At 35.7% G+C, this 27373-nt stretch overlaps 1 pseudogene; it reads left to right on the top strand.

Annotated features, from left to right (window-relative positions):
- The first annotated feature begins 1525 nt into the window (after positions 1-1525).
- Positions 1526-27373, top strand: part of LOC124971548 (serine/threonine/tyrosine-interacting protein-like) — a 70579-nt pseudogene continuing 44731 nt past the window's right edge.

Here is a 27373-nt window from a genome sequence, read left to right as displayed (position 1 = left end):
AGCAAAAATGGGACAACAGTGATTGAGATTGGGGTCTCTGACCTCATGACTTTGGATAGTGGACTTCCTAGAGAGCTACACAGAGCTCCTAACATTGCACTTTGCAGCTCTACCATCTTAGATCTACAGGTTCAACTTGATTCCTTGGCTGCTGTCGTCCTGAAAAATCGTTATGGTTTGAATCTGCTAACGGCGAAGGAAGGAGGGTTTTGCCTGTTCCTTGGTGAAGAGTGCTGTTTCTACGCCAACTGCTCTGGCATTGTACAAGATAAAATCAAAACCCTACAAGAAGATCTGGGGCAACCTAAGACAGACACACCCTTAATATAAAACAAAAAAGGGGGCTATGTTGGGACTAATGACACATTAACTAACTCAGGCTGACTCCTTACTACCTGGTGAGTGAGCAAGATCAAGGCCTCAAAGGTGGGGTTTCAAAAGTTAATGACGATAAATCGGACCACCATCAGGGATTGGTTAACAACAGTTCCGCTAACGTGATCAGCTCATGCTTGCCATATGGTCCTATGGGACTCTCGCCAGCATGAACCCCCCCATGCCTTGCTGACCTTTAAGCTGATTGGGTCCTGCCTAGCCTCCACCCTACATAAAAGCTGTGTGACTTCCTCAATAAAGAGTTCCTTCTGTGAAGAAAAAAAGAAAAAAAATTTCTTTCATAAGATTTTTTAAAAAGAGGACTACTTTAAAGAAAAACGTTTAGCTTATAAACATTGAAATGATAATTAAATTATATAATCACCATTTTTGCAGCCACGACATAACAAACTAATTCAAGCATGAATTATTAATGCATGCTAAGGATCATGAATGTGTGTTAAAACCACTGGGTAAAATATGTTACAGAACAAGTTTCATATGGCCCTGAAATACTTCTCCACTGTTTACTTATTAATTTCTGAGGGAAAATTATCTATATATAAGAAGATATCTATGATCAAATTCAGCAACACTAATAATCAAATTGTCATTAAATGTTTTCTGATATTGTGCCAATAGAAAATATCACCTATGTAGTAACCTTACTAAAATTGCTTAACCTGTATGTAATAAAGAGGAAACAATCATTTTTACAAAAGAACTGCCCTAAATTCTTTAAAATGTTTATGTCTTGTTTGGATGGGGAGGACTGTTTCTGCCATGCTGCTTAACATGGTCCAAGCATGGGGAAGGGCTTGGCTTGCCATTCCGGGAAATTGCCCCTGTCATCTCTCCTAGGAATTGGGTGTTTTCTTGTAATTATTGTACTTATAACTACGCAACTGCAAATTGTAGGAGGCCATGCGCACGCGCGTAGCGCCTCCTCCCCTCCCCCCCACATGGGGGGCAGCCCCAGCAACCTCTCGCATGAGGCGGGGAGACGCCACCATAGCTGTGTGGGTGAGGCGGTCACGGCAGTGGGGACTTTTCCAGCCAGTGATGGTGGCTGCCCCTGGCCCTTCCCCAACCACCCCCCCAGCCCCCCCTGCCATGGGGCTGCCCGGGGAACAGGACACTGTGGCCTGCTATGGAGAAAGCATCAGGTGCCCCTGAGCGGCCAGCGGCTGCGTTTGCGCTGCAGGCTGAGAACCTCGTGAGTGAGGCGTCATAGGAGGAAGATGCAGAAACCCGGGCTCCTGGGGGCACCAACGCGAGACCGCACTTCACCCTGCACTTCAGCCTGCAAGACCTGCAAAGAGAAGCATGCAAGGAAGCATCCCCCAAAAGTAGAATAAAGAAGTTGGTCATTCCCAGTCCACCTCTGATTCTTTCCTGCGGTGTCGTCGCTGCAGGTGGCAACAGCAAATCATATTCCCTGGATTGTTGTGATAAGCATTTAACTTCAATGAGTCTGCGGAGCTTGGGGGAGGATGAGGAAAGCTTTAAAAAATGTACTATATCACACATAATAAGTCTGAAGGTACAGAGTTTGAGGAGTTCTTCAGAAAACTACAGTTACAGGAATTGCTTGCTCCTATGCTGAGCACACCTGCCCCAGTTAATTCTTTACCAGTAAAACAGCCTGACAAACAGAACAAGGGACTTGTTGTCCCCACAGTGCAAGGACTGCCCTACTTAGCTTACAGGATTGGAGGACAATTTTGGTATCCACCTAGAGGGAATAAGCAAATAAGTATAAGAACCCACCTCCCACAGATCCACCCCACCTCTTCCCTATACAGGAGTGTACAATAAAAATGGTGAATGAATAATTAATATTAATGGTAAATGGACAAATGTCCAATATTTGTCCTTCCTTCAAAGACTTAGATGTCAAGAGCCACTCTGGAAACATAGGACTAAAGAACAAAGAAACAGCATATGCAAACACCTACAAAAATATTATCTTAAGATCAAATGCCCTCATTGCATGTTAACTGGTTAAGTAGTTTATGCTGGCTTAGGACTCAATAATGTATTACAGTAGGTAGAGGACAAATCAATAACATAAAGAATATTAGGATAAAAATTAAGCACTCACACAGATAGTTTGGCAGTAAATTACTTAACTTAGTTTTAACTGAGCTTGTTTAGGTAATAGAGTAGACCTTTAGGGTTAAATCAAAAACATAATAATATGAGCTAAAGATTAAGTGCATGTTTTGCTTAGCAGTTTGGTAAAATTAGCTTAAAACTAAATAGAGTCATTATGCTGACAATAGGTCTGACACCAAAGGGTAAACAAAGGCCACTAGGATGAAAAGAGGAAAATCTTTCACTGTAATATGCTTATGTGAGTAATTTTAAGTAAATATAAAAAGTTGACCTTAATGTACCCACTATGTGTTAGACACCTGCTGGAAAGTGTGGTTAATGATAAATTTTGTGGTAATTTTTCTGTAACTTGTATCTTGTTTAATTCTGCTTTACTTAATACTATAAAAGAAGAACTAAAATAAATCTGAGCAGCACTTGCTTCAAGTTGCTCCAGGGGTTTGTGTCCTTCCTCTGCGCTGATTCCACCCATCCTTCGGGGAATCCATGAGTTGCTGGGGCTGGCTCCCGGCAGTTGGATTCTGAACCAATTCAAAGCAGCAATTATAAAGACCATTATTAGGATAACTAGGATTATTTGAATATGATTGGTATAGAAGATAATATTTTATGCCCATTTACATTTCTTGAGTGTGGTAATGATTTTGTGGTTATATAAGAGAAAGTTCTTATTCTTAGAGAATTCATAATGCTGAAGTACTTAGGGGTTAAGTGCCATCATGATAAGGACAACTCACATCAGATAGTTTCCAAAAATATTATGTTTGTTCATCTGTTTCTGTATGTGTCTGTGTTTAAAGGGGAAAACAAGAAAACAAATATGGTAAAACATTAACAATTAGCAAATCTAGGTGAGAGAATATTGGTTACTCATTGTTCCATTATTTCAATTTTTCTGTAGGTTTTTGTTTCCAAGTTCAAAAGTTAGGGAAATGTAACAGAAGAAATTATCAATAAACAAGTAGGTTCATGAGAGCACAATTATCGTTTCTCATTTTAATTCTGAAGATTGGGCATTGGTGAAAGTGGAATATTACTATATTTAAAAATTAAGACAAGCCGGGGCAGTGTCACATGCCTGTAATCCCAGTGACTTGGGAGACTGACAGATGGAGGACAACGACTTCAAAGCCAGCTTCAGCAACAGCGAGGCACTAAGCAACTCAATGAGATCCTGTCTCTAAATTAAGTGTAAAATAGGGCTGTGGATGTGGCTCAGTGGTTGAATGCCCCTGAGTTCAATCACCAATACCCAACTCCCCAAAAATATCACCAATGTTTAACCCTCAGTAGCAATAATCTAATCATCTTTAGCGTCATTTGCGATATTAAATTTAGCAAGTTAGGGCTGGGGATATAACTCAGTTGGTCAGTTGGTAGAGTGCTTGTGTCATATGCACAAGGCCCTGGGTTCAATCCCAAGCACCACAAAAAAATTAGCAAGTTAATAAAATCATAGTTACAATAATGAAAACAAGTTGAAAGTTTGGAAACCAACCAATTTTGCTATCTAGTAATCATATTATACTTTTGTTGTATTGCCTAGAATATAATGACTAGAAGGACCTTGGAGATCCAACATCCAATCCAGCTCTTTGATTTTGCAGATTTGAAACAGAAATTTAGAAATATAAAATAATTTGCCTAAAGTCCCCTAGATCTCCTTATTCTGTTTTCTTTTATAATACACTACCCATTGGCTTGGTTTTATTTATACATTAAACCCAGGCCAATTTTGCTTTCAAGAGATCATTTATTATCATAAACAAATTTATTTCAAATTCATCAAGAATAAAAGAAGCTAAATTTAATCTAAGGAGTAATTTCTTGACTGTGCATCTCTATTGGTTATATAAGAGAGAAAGAAATGATTTGTCCTCAAGGGTATGCACAGAATTGCCCTATTCATTAATATCAGCAGGCCAGGAGTTCATATGCCATTGTAGGAAATTAAATTTTATTTTTTCATGGGTTGAAGCAAAACAGAATTGGCAATGACATGGAATATGCTAAAGAATACTTTCCTTTTGAAATTAAAAATATTAGAGTCTGAGCTTTAAGAAAAAGTGAATGTCATTGACTTTTGGTTAAAAGTAAGAAAACAATTTAGAAATTGGAGCCTAATGCATACTGGGATGAAAATTTCCTATTGAGCACTCAAATGACTAATATAATAATAAAGAAAGGAATTAACACATGAGTCCTCAGGAAGGAAATTACACATGCATTCAGTTTAGAGTCCTCAAACCAGTATTTAATCTGAAAAATTCTCCAGGTAATTTACTTCTGCCTTAGTCAGGGATTCAACTCACACATTTAATGAGAAAATAAGAAGTGTAACAGGTTTGTTACATAAAAGCTGTGGGGAAGCACATAGAGGAAAATAGACTAGAAGCAAAGATGAAAATGTATAAGGTAGAAATCACATCAGTGAATGCCAAAATGCATTTAAAAATCAGTTAATAACATTGTAACCATTTTTTAATTGATTAGAGTTAATTCTGAAGATGGTCTTGTTCCTGCCATTTGGTAATATGAAATTATTTTCTACTTAATAGTGTTGAGAGATTGTTTATGCATTATGTTCTAATGCAATAATATTTTGAGATGTTTTCAACACTTCTAATAACATGCATACATGAATTATTGATTTTTTATAATGCTTAATGTATTTTAACATGAAAGATATAGATGCTTTCATTTTCAATTTTTGAAATAAGAACTATAAAGGGGACAGATTCTTACAAAGAAACGACATTTTCAAAGCTTCCTTTGTTAAAGATTGGTATATCCTATCATTTGGTCTAACAAGAACCATGAAGTTTGATTGTCCCCACATTGGAAGAGTCTGTGGGATCAAGCCCACAGGGTTATGAAGACAAAAATGTGGTTTACACTAAAATGTAGTGACTGGTTGGTGCTATTTCACCACTGCCTTAGGCAGTCCTATGTTGATAAAATTTTACACCTATCAGAAAAAGGAGAAAAAAAGAACACTTGCCCTGACACATTCTAATTTCAAACTGATAAGCCCAGCAGTACCAAGGAATTGTCATAAAGCATTTGATAACCTTTCTTCATAAAATATCCTATCCATTTTGGAAATAGGAAACTGATTTTTGAGTCTGTGTAATAATTTATTTCTGATATATGCTGGAAACATTTAAATGCCTTCACTTTTGATATTCACAGATGAATAGCTAAGCCAAAGAATAAAAATAGGCAAAAAAACCTCACTCTAAAAAGTGAGTATGTCTAAATTTGGTCCCAAAATTTGAATATTTCATGATTCTAGTGTGAAGCCTTTGCATTAATACACATACCTTCAAAATTATATGTAAAATTTGACCATAAAATACCTACTTTGAAATATCAGTTTTTTGATGTATATATATTTTAATTTTGAAATCTTGAAACAAGAATTAAGAAAAGTCCAGATTCTTATAAGGAAAAGACATTTCAAAGCACCCTCTGTTGAGGTTTAATATATCACATCATTTGTTCTAATGAGAATTGAGGAGTTTGAATCATCCCAAATCAGTAAAGTCTGTGTGATCTATGTGATCAGGCCCATGGGCATTAAAGACAAAAATGTGATTTATACAAACATATATATGTGTGTGTGTATATATTAAGCATGCATATGTGTGTATACATATATATATATATATATATAAAACATATAAACATACATAGGTATGTATCATTATAGAAATATTTGTTGACAAATGCAAACATTCAGTAAATGGTACTTGATCTTATATTATTTTTATTTATCATAATAATTTAGTATTTTAATTATTCTCAAGGTTTTTACAAATACAAGTAACTTTCTGGTAATTTAAATGCACTAAAAATCATTACAATGATAAGATATTCAGGAAGGCATAAATGAAGCAAAATAATAAATTCAGAGAAATATTTTTCAACTTGCTCTAGAATCACTTTGAATACATCTTTAATGTAGTAAGTATCATAAAATGTGATAAAAGTGAGGCTCAGAGACAAGCCTGTAATTCCAGCAAACTCCAGAAGTTAATACTTGAGAATGGCTAGTACAAGGTCAGCCTTGCCAACTTAGTAAGACCAACTCAAAATTTTTAAAAAAATGTTTTAAAAAGGCTGGAGATATGGCTTAGTGGTAGAGAGCCCCTGGGTTCAATCCTCAGTACTGAAAAAAAAAGAAAGAAAGTGATAGAAGATAGTCTAAATTATCTGGTAGGTTGGAAAGCACTGGGTAAAGGGCCTCATTCTGTGTACCCATGGAAATCCTGAATTGATCACTTGCCCTAAAACCACTATTAATAACTAGCTCCAATGTGGCAGCACATGATCAAAGGAAACAAACTTTTAAAAAATGTAGACTTTAATATAATGAAGATGTTTGATTTAATGATAGTTCTAAGCTATAAATTACAGAGACCTAAATATGCAACTGAGAATTGGGCAAGTACTTGGTATAGAAGAAAGAGGGATATAAGTTAACAAACAAGTAATCAAATTGACTTCTCTTTCTTAAAGTAAAGAGCATTTCTTATTTTTAAGTAGATTTTATTTTTTAAAAGTTAATATGTACATTTAGAGGACACAGAAAAACACAAGCAAAGAACAAAGTCATTCAGTGACAAGCAGCTCAGTTGAATATGTCCCTCCAAGTCATGCATGTACACAAACAACATCCCATTTTGTGTGATTGAAATCATAGTTTGTGTCATACTTTTTGACACATCATGAATATTCACCAGTTCAAATCCCCAAAGCTACATGAGTATTTTTGATAGCCAATAATATACACTAACTCAATCTTTTAGAAAAAAAATGTAATTCTGCCTTTCTTGGGGACAAATTTTCACCAAAGACAGGCCTCTAGATGGGCATATTGGCAGAGATACAACAAAAAAATGCATTCCCTTAATGCTCTTTAAAGTGAGACATAAAGTAACAGAGTACACCAAACATAATGTTTCTAAGAGGATTCATTATTGTCGCGTTCCTTCTGCCCGCAGAGAGAGACACGACACATCAGTTGTTCATCAGAGCTCTTTATTCTTCTCTCCTCTTCCTCTGATCATCCTCAGATGATCCTCTCTGATCTTTACAAGGCAGTTACAGTCATATTTATATGAATCATGAGCCAATCAGGTTACAGAGCATGTGGGGAGAGCATGATAATGATGTAATGCAGCGAGCATGAGTCACCTTAATAATGTAATACAATAAGCATGATAACAATGCAATACAATAAGGGCGCAGCGAGCATGAGTCACCTTGTCCAATCAGAGCAGTCCATTCTGGCACTGGCTTAGTGCCGGGGCAACTTCCTTAAGCAGTGTTAGCAGTTTGTTGCAAACCAGGTTGCCCCGGCTCAGTGCCAGGTGCCACACTGAAGTCCTTGTCAGCTGTTTGTTGCAAACCAGGTTGCCCCGGCTCAGTGCCAGTGTGGAAGTTCTTGATGTTGCAAACCAGGAGCCCCGGCTCAGTGCCAGGTGCCGCACTGAAGTCCTTGATGTTGCAAACCAGGAGCCCCGGCTCAGTGCCAGGTGCCGCACTGAAGTCCTTGATGTTGCAAACCAGGAGCCCCGGCTCAGTGCCAGGTTGCCCCGGCTTAGTGCCAGGCTAGGATGGGGTCTGCAGGCCCCAACACATTATCAGATTTCTTCTACTAAAATATTTGCAAGAACACATGTTTCCAGTGAATTAAAGTACAGTCAGAAGATGCACCCACATCAATGACTCATCAAAATGTAAATTCAAAATGTAAATTCTTGAATACCAGTTCCCATCTTTCCCTGTGTGCTGCCTTTGACCCCTTTGTTGCCAGCCTAATGAACAAGTCCTACTACACACTACCCAGAGATAAAATGATTCCATGTCCAAGATGCATCTTTTCTACAGTTATAACAAAAAGATATTTATAAGATGGCTAATTCACAAGCTCTTCTTTTAATGATACACTGTCTCCTCAGGATAGCTAGAACACTTAGATGTTGTGAAATAAAGTATGAACCTTGTACCCAATAAATAGAAGTGCTTTACCAAAAATGTACATGTAAATTTATGGTTACAATCTAAAACTCTCTTCCAGATATGGAGATACTAGCAAAGAGCTCTTCCCCTCACCCTTCCTCATCTCCCTCTTCACCATTCCAGTGACTAAATTCAGGACTATCCCTAGCTCCAAGAGGTGAATCAACAAAGTTCATTCCCAGAAGACAGTTCTCCTTAGAAACTAGCAAAAGGATATTTATATATAGGGATTATTTTACTACTTCTTACATACTTTGGATGTTAGTACTTATGATTTAATATCCAGAAATATTAACTAAAATGCACATATAACAATGGCTAGGTAATCTGAACTAACATAAGGGACACAGAATACTTTTTTTGGCACACTTTCTCCTCCCTCCACACAGTGAACCTTCAACATACTCTCCAAGATGTCAAGTGTAACAATTCCATTCCCCTAAATGTCAAACATTCCTACAGAGTAACAAAAATACTTAAAGGGCATAACTTTATCCCTCCTCTTTTACCATGTGTTATGCACTTTTAAGAATCCAGAAAGACTAGATGTTTCCAACAAGGACTTAAGTTTCCCACTATACACACAGTAGCACTGAATAAACTGCACATACTTTGCTTAACAAAGGCTAAACTCTGAAGCAAAACAAAAGAAAACAAATTTTAAAGGTTAGAATGTGAAAGTGCCTTCTAACCAGGAATATTCTGGCCTAGAACCCTTCCCTGCCTCATCTCTTATCAGCAGCCCAGGGGTCAGATTTATACATGTGGAATGCTTAGAGATGACTTTAACAATTTATCTTCCTAAGTGGTTTTGAGAGCAGTCTTTCCTATGAATTTTAACACAAAGCATACTGAATGTTTTAGTTTACTAACTTTACTTTTATTATACACTGGCAATCTCTTTAGCATCTAGAAAGACTAGGTGTATGTTAGGATTCATGTGTACTAAAACAAAACTCACAGACATAAGGGATGATGTCAATGTTGCTTCACAGAATACACACTGGTATAAAGCACTTTGCATTTTATTTTCCTCCTTCCTCTTAGAACCAGTACAAATATAATGTGTACTGCTCAGAGAAGTGTTTTGATTATTCCATTTCCAAAAGACAGTATTCATTATGAATTTTAACAAAAAGAGATCTACAAAATGTTTTATTTACTACCTCCCCATTTAACATTATGCATTTCTGAACATCTAGAAAGACCACATCACTCTAATAAGGACTTAAGTTTTTCTGCTATGTACACAGTAGTATTAAATAAACTACACACATGTAACAATGGTTATATCTGAAAGCATCTTATAAGTATGATCATTCTGGCCTAGAATCCTTCATTTCATCCATTTCTTTCTCTTCTATGTCACATCTGATATAGGCACGTGTCACTCAGATGTGATATTACAACTTTACTTCCAAAAGTTCTTTTCAAAAGACTGACTTTCTATGACTTTTAGCACAAAGTGTACAAAATATATTAGTTTACTTACTCTAGTTTTGTCACACACATGCAACATTTTAACATCTAGATACTAGATACTATAAAGTCAGAACTCTTTTGTCCAGTACAGACATAATATATACACTATAGTACAGTTAAATAAATGCACATTACAGGGCAATGTGTAAGCTGAAATTTTCTATCACACTCTTAACAAAACACCTTTTGCAACTTCTTCCCTTCCACTTCCCTCATACCAATGAACAAGTACAGAGTATTCTGTTCAAGATAGATTAACAATTCCAAAGACAGTATTTCCAACCAGTTTTTTTAAAAAACCATTTACAAAATTTTTATTCTATTATTTCTACTCTTAAACATATCAGGCACTTCTAAATATCTAGGACTAGACATTACACACAGCACTGGTAAATAATATTGCAAATGTAGCAATGGTTATAATCTGAGGCATCATCTACCATGGCCATTTTGTCCTTGAACCTTTCCCTCTTCAATTCCTTTTTTCTACTTTCAGTCTAGTGAACAAATATAGGCATATGTAATGCTCAGAGATGGTTGAAGAAATTCATATGCAAAAGTCATTTACAGAAGACAGGTTTTCCTATTAATTTCAACACAAAGTGTACAAAACATGCTAATTTTACCAACTACTTGTCATACACTGTCAACCTCTTTAACATCTAGACACTAGATGTTGCAAAATTGAGATTCATCTGTCCTTTATATATATATTATACATATAGCAAAACAAAATACACAAAACTCACAGAAAAATGATGCCCGAAGATGTCCAAATATGAACACTTTTACAATTCTTCTCTCCCATATCACTAAAAAGTACAAATGGTACTCTACTGCTCACAGAGATACTTTAAAAGTTCCATTCCTGAAAGACAATATTTTATATAAATTTAAGAAAAAGATATTTACAAAGTGATATTTTACTGCCTCTACATTTAACATACATTGCACACTAGATGTTTCAATTAAGTATTCAATTTGTCCATTATGTACAAAAGTCTTGAATAAACTGCACACATCTAACAATAGTTCTAATTTGAAAATGTCTTCAAAATATGAGCATTATGGCCCTTCACCAACCCAGTGGTCTATAATGCTCAACTTTTTAGAAGACAATCTTTTCTAGAAATTTTAACACAAAACATATAAAATAGTATACTAATTCTTTTGTCAAATACTGACAACCTCTTTAACATCTAGGACTAAAGTAGATTAGGATTTGTTTGTCCTTTATATACACTATGTACACAGCAAAGTAAAGCAAAACGCATAGACATAAGGAACAATGGATACTCTTGCCTCATAATAAGCATACAGGAATGGTGTTCCGGAAAACTAGCATACAATGTGTACCACTCCATAGGGTATCTGTCTATTGGCCCCCAACCATTTCACAAGAATTGTAACGAAAATAAATTTATAAAATGTCAGGTACTTTAGAACATCTAGAAAGATGAGATATTTCAAATAAGTATTCAGCATCATCTAATGGAATAAAATGCACACACAAACAATGGTTATAATACCAAAATGTCTTTTAAATATAATTAGTCTGGCATAGGACTTTCTCTGTCTCATGTTCAAAGTCATCTCCATGTCCTCAAACTCCACTGAACAAAGGTGGGAAGGTTGCTCCTAGAGGAGGTCTAACAACTCCATTTCAAAAACTTACTTCCAGAAGACATTTCTTTTCTGATTTTTTAAAACAAATAAGCATATTACAAGATGTTATGATCTACTTTGTCATACTAGGCAACCTCTTCATATCTAGAATGTCCAGATGTAGCAAAGGTTTTCTACTGAAATTTTTTTGGGAAAGTTGAGAGCAGCTTTTCATACAATATGCAGAAGCTTCTACAAATGGCCAGTAAATTTTCTCAAAGGGCAGTGGGTTCTTCCAACTGCCCCAAGGTGGTGTGTTCCTTTGCCTTTCTTCTCTTGGGCATAAAGGAAAACCAACTGCTTAATAGCCTCTAACCCTTCCACCTGTAGAGCGCTAACTGCTCCCTACACCACCACTATCCTGTCAGCTGCTATATGTTCCACCAAAGGCTGCTAACAGTTCACCATAACTGCTAACTCTTCCACCCTTCAACCATCTCCCTCCCTAGGACTGCTTCTAATGGTTCCACCCATCTTGGTCATCTGGGACTTCACTCACCTTCCAGGACAGTTAAAGCCTTTGTCCCTTGTTGTGGGGAGAAGTTGAGGTCTTGTTGAACCCACTGGGAGAGGTCCCCCCAGGGCCCTGATGGTGCGCCTCATTTCTAACGTGCACAAAGCAGAGTTCTCAGGCATCCACACACCTTCTTGGTTCCTCCAAACCCCTGAGGACTTAGAGGTCTCTGTTCTTCTCAGCTCAGCACACTATGCCATGCCCACCACTACCCAAAGGTGACAAGTTCTCAACAGTCATTTCGCCTGGGATATGAAGGATTGGGCTGGGAGAACAAGTAGCCCACAGGGTCAGGGTTGGAACAGAACAGACCACATATGCAATCAAATAAAGGAGGGGGGTCAGGCAGGGGTGGAGGTGGTGCACAGGTGCTTGGAGCCTGGACCCCACCAGCCAGCTCACAGTTGCAGAGGGGACTCCAGGTGTCTACAGCGCAGAGGCTCCAGCCTGTTTCTAGGCCACCAGCTTGCCAGGAGCAGTGCAGGATGCCCTTTGTTTCTCACCGTGCTCTCTGCCTGAGCTGAGCATTTCAATTTCAATGAAAACATTCAGAGTTGCTAATTACCAAGTCTAAAATGTCCATATATTTTCCATTTCCAAACCTATTTTAAGAATATATTGACATGGCCTAAAGTACCCAGGTTTGGAAGTGGACCTTGGATAAGAAGTATAAATATTATAATCTATATGTATCTTTCTGACATACATAATTTGTGCTGATTTTCTGTTAGTTTTTTTGTTGCTATGACAAAACATCTGAGAACAAAATGGAGGAAATATTTATAGTGGTTCCTGGTTTCAGAGGTTTCAGTCTAGTCACTTGGTTGATTTTGAGTCTATTGATTTTGAGTCTGTGGTAAGGCACAGCATTATGGTGGAGAGCACATAGTTAATGAAATACTCACTTCATGGCAGCCAGGAAGCAAAGAGAGAGGAAGGGGCTCAGTTCACAATATACCTTTCAAGAACATATCCCCAATGTCCTACTTCCTGCAAGCAGACCTCACCTACTAATTTTTCTACCACCTCCCAACAGCAACATCAGGTAAGGACCAAGCCTTCAATACATATTTTAGGGAACATTTAAAATCAAAGTCATAACATGAAAGTTTTGTGCCAAGCTTATTAAATCCTCTTACCAACTTGGTGATAATAATTATTCCTATTTAAAACATGAAAAGGTCAGTTCTGAGACTCAGAGAGTTTAGCTGAGTTTACAAAAATTGCACAAGTAGTTATGTGTAGAGTTAAGATCAGAAAATGACAGTGGATGTATTTTCTAAATCCAGCTTTGTCATTTTTCAGGACTTCATGCTACTCAGAGTCATCAGGTTAAGCAGATTTTTATACAGTCAGTGGTGAAAAGGGCTTTGGAAGTGATATATTAATGGGAAAATTGACCTAATTAAAACCCTAAGCTCTGTACATGATATCCTAGATAGTAATAGATCTAAATTTAGCTAAAGAAAATAACAAATTCTAGGTATATGTGGGCACTTACCTTAAAGTTTACATTTTTTATTTATTTTTTGATTCATTGTACACAAATGGGGTACAACTTTTCATTTCTCTGGTTGTACACAACGTAGAGTCACACCATTTGCGTAATCATACATGTATACAGGGAAATGATGTTTATCTCATTCCATTATCTTTCCTTCCCCTCCAACTCCCTTAAAGAATACATTGAATGGTTAGAAATCTTAGTTCATAGTCTTTTTAACTTCCCACTTATTAGTTCCCTTAAGGAAAAAAAAAAAAAAAAGAACATTGGTTCCAGATCTAGGGACCGTATTTGTTAAAATGAATTTATCTAAGTGCTATATATTTTTAAACAAGTCATTGCAATTAACATATTAGAAAAAAATTGAAAATATTTTCTTTCCAGAAAGTTTACACACAGTTTTCATATAACCCATCAATTTCACACCTAAGTATATCCCCAGGGGTAATGAAACCACATATCTACACAAAAATGCATATACTGGTGTTCCTAGAGCACTATTCATAATAGCCAAAAAATGAAAACAACCATCAAATACTGAATGGATAAAGAAAATTTGATACTTTTCAACAATAAAACGAATGTAGTAATGATACTGTAATATAGATGATCCTTTAAAACTTCATGTTAACTGAAAGAAGCCAGTCACAGTATGATTCCATTTATCTAAAATGTCCACAAAAAATCCTTGGAGATGAAAAGTAAATTAGTAGTTGCCAAGGGATGATTGGAGGAGAAATTAGGAGGTATGGAAATGTTCTGGAAGTAGACAGCATATGTGGTTTCACAGCTCTGAACATACTAAAAACTGTTGAAATGTACATGGTAAAAGGATAAATTGTATGAAATTGTGGATTATATCTAAATAAAGTTATTTAAAAATAAAATTCAAAATATTTTGTGAACAAGAAAGAGTTGTATATTTAATCTATCATTGTTACTAAAGCAATGACAAAGAAAAGTAGATGATTTATAGTCAAGCTACCTCTGCTATTTTAATGGCTCATGAATTTTTTTTTTTTTTTTTTTTTGGGTGCTGGAGATCAAACCCAGGGCACAAGGCAAGCACTCTACCAGCTGAGCTATCTCCCCAGCCCCTGGCTCATGGATTTTTAACTTTTCCAATGCTATATTCATTGCTAGCATTAGAAATGGACCCTTTATCCTCCTTTAATACTTTTTACCAGTTGAAACTAATCCTAAAAATAACTATTGAGGCGATATTTATTTCTTAATATTTGGTAATAAAACTGACCAAATTAAAACACATATTTAATCCATAGGCATGGATCCACTCAGATGAGTTATAAATCTAAGTGATTATATATCCAATCAAAACAGAACTACTCATTTCAAAGCACACCAATTGGGTAGGACTTAAAAGTTCAAAGGTATGGTTTGTATAGTTGGTCTTTCCAAAAGCAAGGAACACTGGATGTGACTGTTAATTGTAACAATATTTCTGAGAATGCTTATAAAGCTTTGAGCATGTATGAAGTAGAAAATCTTTACAATTCATTCACTAAACCAAGTTGAAGAATTTAGAATTAGGTGAGTTGCTTTTAATGCTTCTAGTTCTAATGACAAGGAACAGCTGGCTCACAGGTTGGACTACAACCCCTCTAAGCCAGTAAACCACACATGCATAATAGGACATTAACTGCAGTGCTAATCTGTTCCTCTAGGCTGAAAATAATAAAGTTCATTTTTGTACAGCTGTTAATCAAAAGGCATTAGAGAAACAATCAAGGGCTGGTATGCTTTTAATTTACCAGATACTTTCTCAGCAGCAACATGTTCCTTCTTTACCAAATTATAATTTTCTGACTCTTTATGCGGTCATTCTTTGCTGGTTTTATTGATATTATACCCTCATATCAAATTCTCTAATCCTTCTGCTCTCAGTATTAAAAGGTTTCATCTTTGAGATAAACATCGAATGATCCTCAATTGCAGTTAATTGTAACAAAGTCATACTTTCCCTATTTAAGAAGGGAAATAATGACTGTGACTGTTAATATTCATGAAGCCACTCAGGCAGTTTGTCCAACTAAGCATAACCAATATGTATTATGCATTTGGCCCATGTTATTTCCAAAGGCAGAGTAAAATTAAAAAAGAAAATTGACATAAGTTTTCTAAAAGGATGCCAAATAATTGAAAAATTCAATTTATTGTGACAAACAGAAAGATACAAAACTTTTAAAAATAGTCCACAGAAATCTCTTTTTCTAAGATCATAGTGATGATACTAACAAAATGAGACAAAACATACTGCACTGGTTCTGAATATCTTCATATTATAAGAAATTAAAGAATCAGAAGTACATCTCACATATACACAAAAACCCTCAAAATGAAAAAATAAAAACCTCACACAATTCAGTAGCTTGGTTATTTTATGTCTGAGAATAATTGTGGAAAGACCATATTTTACCAAGTTAAAATAAAATAGTTAAAATCATTTAGAGTTTTTCATGTGCCAAACATTGTTCTAAATATTTTACATGTGTTAAGCAATTTGAAGTAAATACAATTTTACAAGTGAAGAAACTGATAGAGAAAGGTAAAGTAACTTACCAAAGCTACAAGGTTACACAGCCAGAAAACCATAATTCAAATCTAGACAACTGGCTCCAGAGTCTTCACTCTTGACCTTTATGACTAGATATAAACTAGCTGATAAGTGCTATTTTCTATCACTACTGTTTCATCAAATTAAGTCTAATATTAAAAAATATTTCAGTGGCATATGGTAGTTTTTACTCTGTGTGGATGGTAGTCAACAATGGAACCTGTGCCATCAGTAATTGCCAGTTTAGCTATAAATGTAATATTGAGATCACTGAGTTCATTATGCTGAGATTTGAGTGACTTAATTCTCTTCTTCCTAATGGGATGTTCTTTAACTCATATTCCATTTATTATATATTACCTAGACTCAATGGGCTTCACTAGAAAATATATTGAGCTATGGATCACAAACTTCCCCACTGCTAACTATGCTCTTCAGATTCAGAAAATTCCATTCTATCTCGATGTAAGAAGAATTCCTTTATTTTCAATATGCCTAATAGTATAGATTTTAAAAAGCATATTCCTCTTTAAGTAACCTTAGATGATATGCCATTCTATGTCTGAGGTATCTATATGTTCATTTCTGAAGTCCAAAAAGGATCTATTTCATTGTTTAGGCAGCTCTTTGATTATCACTTTTCTCGAACTTAGCCTGACTCCAGAGATATCCTGTTGTTCCCATTGTATATAAAGGCCTAAATTTTTAACATGGACAATATGGCCATCCATATTGTGGCCTCTATTCCCATCTATAATGTCATATCTCTTCATGCTTTATCTTAATCTTTATACATAAGCTGTTTTATCTGCCCAGAATATTTACCTTACCTTCTGTCTACTTCTATATAGTAATAGCTTCCCCTTCCAACCCATTTCTCAGGTTCAAATGTCATTTCCTCTTGGAAAATTTTCTTGAACTCTTTAAGTACAAGAGTTCCCTCCTATTTTGTTTTTATTTTTATTTTTTGGTACTAGGTATTGAACACAGTCCTTTTTATTTTATTTTAAATTTTGAGACAGGGTCTCATTAAGTTGCTTAGGGCCTCACTAAGTTCCTTAGTCTAGCTTTGAACTTGGGATCCTCCTGACTGAACACTCCAAATCACTGGGATTACAGGCATGCACCACCATGCCTGGCCCCTCTCATTTCATACTTTCATTAGGCCATATAACTCTCTTTCAAAGCATTTCTCACAGTGTATGGTCATTTTATTATTGCCTTCTCACCAGTAAACTTAAATAAATGAGGCAGAGGTCACTTATTTTTAGCTTATCTGTGCATCTCCAGTACATATTAGAGTGGAATGGAATCACTCCACAAAAGAAAAAAATGTGTTGACTAGCTGGATAAATTCGTATTATAATTGCTGATGTTCCTGTGCTCTAACTCCAACCAACTGCTAATACCAAATTTTAGGTGACAAGAAGTCAATCAATTCAACTAGACAATGATTTCATGTGAATATGCAACATCTCAAATGTTGCCTGATTAGTTGAATCTTTCCTTGTCTTAATGTGGGAGGGTGATTTGCCTACAGCTTTGGATACCTATGGACTCTTAGAATTTGTGAGAGACAGCTCAAAGAAAGAAGATGAAACACACAAAACTGGCCTTTTTATACTTTCAATTTTGGAAAGCCCTCTCAGGTACACAATCTCTTCATTCTATCCTGTTTTCAGTTGCACTGTTCAATTTTTCTACAACCCATTCCCTACTGTGGCTTGCTTGTAAAGACCTTTCTTGTCTTAGATATCTTAGACACTATACAATTTTCTCTTTGCAATTAAGTCAAAGAATAGCCTGTAGGAGGGGCGATCCACTTTCTTCATCATTGTTCCTATGCAAAACAGTAATATCCTCCTCCCATGAAAGCATTACTCCATTTAGTATTAAGGTTAAATATTACCCAACCACCTATGTGAGTACCTGAATCAAAATTTATATATCCCAACGTATTGGATGAGGTTTGTTATTTTCAAATGAATCAAAACTAGAATGGGGACATCCTATCTGAGGTGGATAACATTGGATAGAGAGCCAGACACTTAAGTTTAAGTTAAACTCCTCTAGGGAATAGCATGAGGCAAAATTAAGTGCACCAAAGCACATGAGTGAGCCCACAGCCAAAAATGAAAATTATCAGGAACTGGACCATATGGAAGTATATTTGAGTTAAGGTAAGAAAGGTCCTGGAAAATTAACCCATCATTATTGAAACATCTACAAGTTTATCATATTAGTACTAAAACAGTCTAACAAGTTAGTTTGCGTGGTAACTGAGCTAGTTTCTCTCTACATTATCTCGATCTAAACTGTGAGTGGAATACCAGGAATACAGTAAGGAATTTCTTTTTTTTTTTTGGTGAGATTTGGACTATTTGACAGCAATATTTTATTCTGTTCTTTTTGAAAGCGGTAGCATTGAATTGGAAAATACAGTTGGCAAGTAAATTTAAAAGAATTACTATGCTTCTCAGACAACATTTAAACATGACTGAGGTCTAGTATATTCTATTATTCTTGGATTACTCTTCCTTTTGTGTTCCATCATGTATATAAGAAGCAATAGGATGTGTTGGTTAAGGACACAGTTTATGGAAAGAGCCTAGCTGATTTCAAGTTCTGGCTCTGCTACTTGAGAGCTCTATGAGCTTTAATAAGTCATTTAATTTATTTGTGATTCTGATTCCTAAAATACTAATAACAATATTACATGACTTATTCCTGGAGTTGTTATAAGCATTAGAGGAGATAATATTTCAAAAGATTCTTAACAGAGTTTCTGGCACATGGCAAATGCTCAAAAAATGTTAGCTATGTTTACTATTATGTGTACTCAGGGATGGTTTGCAATCACATGCACAAGGGTGACCCAAACACCTTACCCTTCCTAACCCATCAAGGACGATATACCACTAAGTTTCTCAAAGAGTTGTCACAAAATAAAGTTGGGAAGATGCATAGCACCAAATACAGGCATTAGTGATTAGGAATGAGAGAAGGTACAGATAGACTTTCTGCTTGTGGCATTCTTACCCATCCCTTAAAATGAAAGCAGGAATTCAGTGGAAAACAGCATTGGTAGACTCATGTTAAAATTCAAGGTCTAGAACCCACTAGCAGTATGATGCTAGTTAAATCACTTAAATTATGCAAGCCTCAGTTAATGAAAGATAGTAATGTGTACTTCACAAAGTCATTGTGAGAATGATAAAGCATATGTATAATCTCTAACACAGTGCTCATCACATAGTAGCACTCAGGAACTGTTCTACCTCTTTTTATCATTTCCCAGACAGCTATAGTCTGACTACAGAAATGTTTCTCTCAAGTCCGCTAAAAGCTAAAATTATTGATTCTGTAAGAGGCATGCCTTCTCTTCTTCCCTCCTCACCAATATATCCCATTCCCCTGAACAAAAATATCCTTGAAGTAGAAACTGGCAAATCAGTGAGTAATTTCTCTACCACATAAGAAGTGAGAAAAGCATAACTCTAGCTCATCACTAGGGTTGAACGGCTTCAAGTACAGAGCTGTTTGTGAATCGAAGACATTTCTTAATCTCCTACTGCTATCAGTCCCCAGCCTTGGTAAGTCTTGCACTTGGAGGCTAAGAAAAAAGGAGGATTAAAAGAAAACTTTGGTTTTCTTTTGAACAGCAAAGAACAGGGCAGCAGCCTAAAAGAAGCAAACTGCTCTTTCACTTTATGAAAGGAAATAAAAAACAGACTCTCATACTATGATGGACAAAAATGTCAAATAAAATTAGACCAAACTGTAGAGTTAAACCAAAAGGGAACCCTTTCGTCTTAAGTACTGCATTTCCCTGGGGCTATCCAAGAGACTTTTTTTCATGGCTTTTGCTAATGATCTGAATCAAAAAGAAATCAATCTGAAAGCACATTGGAAAGATGTGTATGTGTGTGTGCATGTGCGTGCACCCATGTGTGCACGTTCATGTGTGCATATAAGTGTGAGTATGTTTTAAACTTCAGTACTTCCTAGACATTAGGTTCTAGGGGAAAAAAAGGTTTCATGTTCTACAAAGCAAATCTTTAAAGAATGTGAAAGGAGAAATATTGCCTTTATGGTAGAGAAGGTTACCTTTTTATCACAAGATAGTAAAAGAAATATTTTGTCCTTTATAAATGATATTTAGAGGCTTTCATCCTTTTGGCAAAAGAGTTTTTTAACTAGTGGAATTTCAAGGTAAAGCTAAGGCTGAGATTTAATGATAACTCTGAATGGTATGGTCAGGAATTAATATTACATTATGATGTAGTTGTGTCTGACAACCCAGATGAAAATGTGTCCACAGAGCTCTTTCTTTTTTTTAAATTTTTTTATTTGTTATAATTGGTCCACAGAGTTCTTTCTAGAAGATTTATCTACATAGATATTTATGTATCTATCTTTATTTGATGTTCTCCAAAATAATATGGCATTGCAAATATTTTAAATTCCAGAGCCAAAGAATAAAATAGCACCTAAACTATCTTTCCTACCTCCACTGAGTATACCTTACCTTCTTCCAAAGATTCACTATGTTACCAGGAGATACACATAGCAGTGAAAAAATTATCAGAGTGAACTCAAACATTTCAGAAGCCTATAGAAAAAACAACCTGTTTATAGGGAAAATTAGGCCAGGCTCACCAAAATAGGTGTGGCACACAAATAGGTTCCAAGACTTCATTAGACCAATATCTGGGGGCAACACATTCTATATCCTAAACTCTAACTCTAATAACAAAATATTTGGAAGGAAGGGTATTATTTTCAGTTAAGACCAAAGGGTGCTGAGGAGTAAATATATTCCAAGTAACATTTTTCTCTCAAATCATTCCATCATTAAAATCATGTCATTACTTCCTACTGTTCTTAAAATAAGGTCCAAATATGTCTCCATGTAATCTGTCCACTACCTTCTACTCAGATTTTGTACCCTACCACTTTCTTCTTGCCCTTACTTCTGTAGTCACACTGCCATTCTGTTTTCATGAACATATAAAACTGTTTTTTTGCCTCATAACCTTTGCCCTTATTCTTCTAATTGCCTGAAACATTGTACTTACTCTTCATCATTCATAGGTAGAAAAAATGAGTACCTCAGAGTAATTCTGAAATGCCTCCACTTCCAAGAGACTTTATGAAGGACACAGACTAATGCAGATTCTACATTAGGATAAAAAAAAATGAAGACCAGTCAATAATTTACCTTTCCAAATCTCCATGAATTATTAAAAAGAAAAAAGTCTGGATTGCTGATTGATTGTTGTTGTTTCAACTTTTATCCAAAGACAATTATTGCTGAAACTCAGTTTGTCAAGACTCTTAACCAAGTACTGTCTTGCTTTGGATTAAAAGAGCGAAGAGAAATGTGAAATCAAGCGTCCTCCCTTGAGAAATACATATCAGTTTGAATTTGAGGTCCTTGCATCTGCTGGGGACTGAATTAAACTGAGTGGGCAGAGGACATAGGTTCATCTACTAAATTACCAGATAAACTTGTACAAAACACATCACTTTTTTCATCTGTTACGTGGGAATAAGTGTTTTTGTCTTATCTAACTCATAGACTTAATGTGAACTTCAAATTAAATAATTACGAAAGTACATAATGTGATCAAGCCCCATGGAAGTACAAAGTACAGTTTTTACAAAAGTATTGTACTTTCTCAAAAAGAGATTAAAATATTTTTGTACAATATTTAAGTATTTCTAGAAAACAAGTGTCTTTCTTGGCTATTAGTATTCACTCAGGAGTGAGGACCCAGGCCCACCTGCCCTGGAGCTCAGTAGGATCCAGGCCCACCTGTGCCCCATGTGGACTCAGCACTGGTACCCTATGGCTTCCCATCTGCCAACCTGTTTGGAACCCTGTGAGCCATCATGGATTATTCCCAAAGATGAAGATGTCATCTTTAGGTGGGGCAGTTCCCATTCTGAGACACCTGCTAGAGACTCAAAGCTCATTGTCAGGTACTTCTCATGCATTAGGCTACTGAAGACTGGGATGTTTGAATTATATGACAGTTTTATTACAGATTTCTTTTACATTTTAACTTTTTGTTTTTTCATTTTTTATTCTTTTATTTTTGCCACTATCTCGATTTTCCTCTTGGTTCCTCAGAGTCTCTTTCTCCCTTTTCTCGTGCTAACAACCAACTTCTTTTGATCCCACTTCCACTCTTCCAATAATCTAATACCTCTATATACTCTCCTCTTATCCCATTAATAGTTACATCCTACAACCCTCCCCATCCTCTTTGTCCACCACTAGAAATCGTAGACCTTATTGCAAACCTGTTGGTTATACTGAGGATAATAATCAAATTCATACTCTTTATTATAACAATACTGTTAACATATTCATAGGGGATATTTGGTTTAAGGCTGCATACTGTTTGCATTCGGCAGTCCTAATATTGATCTACCCCTTAAAGGTGAGATATTGGAAACCTGCAGGGACACTATGAACCTATATGGGGGAAACTACAATACCTCGGATCCACATTGCTAGAGAGGAAGATACACAAACAACATGAAAAAACAAGGGAAGAAAGTGCCCCAAACAAACCAAGATGCTATATTAATAGAATTCAATAACAGATCAGTAGAAGAAATATCAGAAAAGGAGTTCAGAATGAACATAATTAAAATGATCTGCAAAGTAAAGAATGAGATAAGAGAGCAAATGCAGGCAATGATTGATCACTCTAATAAACGGTTAAAAGAGTGAAAGCAGTAAACAAAAGATCATTTTAATAAAGAAATAGAGATTGTGAAAAAAAACAAACAGAAGTCCTTGAAATGAAGGAAACAATAAACCAAATTAAAAACTCAATAGAAAGCATCACCAACAGACTAGATCACTTGGAAGACAGAATCTCAGACAATGAAGAAAAAAAATATTTAATCTTGAAAATAAAGTTGACCAAACAGAGAAGATGGTAAGAAATCATGAACAGAATCTCCAAGAATTATGGGATAACATGAAAAGACCAAATTTAAGAATTATTGGGATTGAGGAAGGCAAAGAGGTACAAACCAAAGGAATGAACAATGTATTCAATTAAATCATATCATAAAATGTCCCAAACCTGAAGAATGAAATGGAAAATCAAAAACAAGAGGCATACAGGACACCAAATGTACAAACTTACAACAGCTCCACACCAAGGTACATTATAATGAAAATGCCTAACAGACAAAATAAAGACAGAATTTTAAAGGCAGTGAGAGAAAAGTATCAGATTACATACAGGGAGAAACCAATAGGGATATCAGCAGATTTCTCAATCCAGGCCCTAAAAGCTAGGAGGGACTAGAAGAACATATTTCAAGTTCTGAAAGAACATGGATGTTAATCAAGAATCTTATACCTGCAAAACTAAACTTTAGATTTGAGGATGAAATAAAATCCTTCCATGGTAAATGAAAGCTAAAAGAATTTACAAATAGAAAGCCTGCACTATGTAAAGTTCTCAGGAAAATAGTCCATGAGGAGGAAATGAAAAACAACAGTGTAGCTCAGCAAAGGGAGGAACTACCCTAAAGGAAAAGCCAATCAAAGGAGAAACCAAGTCAAGCTAAAAACCAAAAATAAACCAAAATGACCAGGAATACAATCATATCTCAGTAATAACCCTGAATGTAAATGGCCTAAAAACATTAATCAAAAGACATAGATTGGCAGATTAGATTAAAAAGAAAGACCAACAATATGCTGCCTTCAAGAGACTCAACTCATAGGAAAAGACATCCACAGACTAAAGGTGAAAGGATGGGGAAAAACATACCACACACATGAACTCAGTAAAAAAGCAGGGGTTTCCATCACCATATCAGATAAAGTGGATTTCAAGCCAAAGTTAGCCAGGAGGGATAAGGAAGGACATTTCCTACTGCATAAGGGAACCATAAATCAACAAGACATAACAATCATAAATATTTATGCCCCAAACAATGGCTCATCCATGTATGTCAAGCAAATCCTTCTCAATTCCAGGAAACAAACAGACCACAACACAATAATACTGGGTGACTTTAACACACCTCTCTCACCACTGGATAGATCTTCCAAACAAAAGCTGAACAAAGAAACCGCAGAACTCAATAATACAATCAATAATTTAGACTCAAGAGATAAATATATAGAGTATTCCATCCATCAATGAGTGAATACACTTTTTTCTCAGCAGCATATGGATCTTTCTCTAAAATAGACCATATTTTATGCCTTGTCACAAAGCAACTCTCAGTAAATACAAAAAAATAGATATACTACTTGTATTCTATAGATTGTAATGGAATGAAACTAGAAATAAATGATAAAATAAAAAATAGAAACTACTACAAAACCTGGAGACTAAATAATATGCTATTGATTGATGAATGGATAGTAGAACACATTAGGAAGGAGACAAAACAATTCTAAGAGGTAAATGAGAACAATGATACAACATATCAAAATCTCTGGGACACTATGAAAGCAGTACTAAGAGGAAAATATTCACTCAGTCAAGATTCCACCCTGTCATATCTTTAATACTCTCTACAGAGCCATACATAGAAAACATTTATTTTGCAACAGTAAGTACAAATTTGAACAGCTTCCCCTTGTGTATGGCAAACCATAAATTCATTTGCTAATATTATGATGGTTTCATTGGGCTAAGATACAGAACTAGCAATGGAGGATACACAATAATTGGACAGAACTAGTTTTATAATGGGTTTATGAATATGACTGGGAAGCAAAGAAGGCTCTAAAAATACTTCACCAGTCTTTCATATTGCCTTAAATTTCACCATTAGAAGAAGTTTTCATGTACATTAGACTTTAATTCTGTTAAGACAATCATATTTTTGATTAAATCAAGCCACCACCTCATTAACACTATAGAAGAAATTAATTTATCTGATTAACCCACTCTAATCACTACCACCTAATGACCAATTTTAATGGAATCTCTGATGAAACTAAAATTAGAGGATTAGGTAAACTTTGCTTGAGTTAAAAGGTCGAGAGCACTGTGTTTTGCTTTGAACATATGAGGCTTTAAAATTGACCAAAAGCAGCCAAAAGACAGCAAAGAAGGTACCTGAAAGGAATCAAAAAATTCAGTATGACCACACAACAGACAGATTAAAATCAAAAATAGCAGTCACTCCAGCCAAACTATCACATGGTTGGACTTCAGTTCAGCCAGAAGCTAATTTAAGCTAAAGAAGTTTCTGAGAACCCTTTGCTTTATCAAGCTTTGGTCCTACTTACACACATTGTTCTTTGTAATTATCTTAACTATATATTCAATAAAACAAACCAAAACAATCCCTACTTTTCCTTGATAAATGCAAATACATCCTTGTCTTTTGCCAAAAAAAATATACTTAATAACATCTACTTTCATGAATTTTGGATAATTCTAACTTAATAAAGATGTTACACCAAAAACTCAATTGATCTGTGCCCCTTAACCATTAGAGAAATGAGTCAAATGTGATTCCTTAATAGATATTCAGACTCCAATTTCATTCTAGTTGTAGTTTATTGAAAACAATATTTTCATCATTTTTGCCAGTCTTTTAAAAAATTTTTTTTTCATAAACTAAGATGACCTACTCTTTATTAAAAAGTAAATCTTGAGTGTCTAATGAGGGCATAATTTTCCCAAAATTTCATGATTTTCTGGAAAGAATATTACAAAGGGCAAAGGTGTTGCACAGCATGTGATAAAAAGAAGCTGGTACAGCACTGTCAAGCCTCCCTGTGTGACTATATTTTGCTTATTATTTATCAATATTTAAAATATTTTCTGTCATAATCACTATTGGGTTTTATTTGTGGGGTCTAGTTTGACAAAAGCTATAGGAATGTGTATGGATTATTATGAGTCAAAGTAATCATTAAACAAATAAAAGGTAAATTAATATAAAATAGAGAGTAGTTCTCTGAGGATTTTTTTCTTAAATATTAGTAGCAAATGCAGGAATAGCTGGGTAGAACAAATAGTTCATAGTGTAGGAAAGGAAGGTATCTGTGTGTCCCAAACAGTGGCCAGAAATAGCTCATCTAGAAAGCTCGTCTCCAAGCTTAAGCAACAAGTGAATGGCATTCAATTTTGAAGGGGCAAAACGATTTTCTGTTGGGAAAAATCCTGGTTCTTGGCTGGCACCAGTGAACGTCTCCAGAGTGTAAGGAAAACCTTCACACATACAGGCCTGACAGGAAAACCTGCAGGGAAGAGCATTCTGCTCTGGCCATCTAGGAAAGGACACAACTTCCCCAAATTGATGTCAGTGTTACCAAGGGAACCAAAGGGCAGGGCTTGAGAGACCTAAGAAAAGGATGTCAGTGCGGATAGGACAAAGGTGTAACCGTGGCAAATGATGATTGGTCAAGAGAACTATAAAAGTCTTGTGTACTTCCTCAATAAACGAGTGTGCAGACTGCTCGCCACATGCCTGCTTCCACCCAACTCCCGGACACTGAATCTTGCCGCTTACCTCGCGTCTGAATTAGTGCAGCACAAGAAAAGCAACAATTTTCTTCAAGGATGTCATTTATTCTACTACCTAAGCTGTGTGCTCTCTCTTTATATCATCTATCTCCTTGATCACTACAGATTTGTTGTGTTTACTACTTTATTAGTAACATAGCTGCATACAATTATGAAAATTCATCAAAATGTGCACTTCAAATTAGTGAATTTTATTTTAAGCAAGTAACTTAGTGAACCAGAAAGATTAAAAGTCAAAACAAACTTAGGTGGTTTCTCATCCTCTGTGGCTGGTGAGAGTGAAAGGAGCAAAAGTAAAAGTCCCAGGATCAAACCATGCCCCTAATCATATAGGATACAAGGATGGCCACAGTTCTCTACTCCTTCTCTTTCCCTAACTTCAAAACCTTTCATTGAAGTTATACTTTACTTATTTGACTAAAATCAAGATCTTAAAAAGATGATTCCTCTGAACACATGGGCCTCTCTCTACTTGTACTATGCAGACTTGCTTTATAAAATGAAAAAAAAATTAAAAGATCCTTTGAATATGTGGAAAAAAGGGCAAGTGAACTTGCTGGTTCACTATAAAACTCTAAGAATCC

Source organism: Sciurus carolinensis, chromosome X, assembly GCF_902686445.1.
Source record: "Sciurus carolinensis chromosome X, mSciCar1.2, whole genome shotgun sequence".
Taxonomy (NCBI): domain Eukaryota; kingdom Metazoa; phylum Chordata; class Mammalia; order Rodentia; family Sciuridae; genus Sciurus; species Sciurus carolinensis.
The sequence above is the reverse complement of the archived record's forward strand: the minus strand, read 5'-3'. Positions and strand labels throughout refer to the sequence as shown.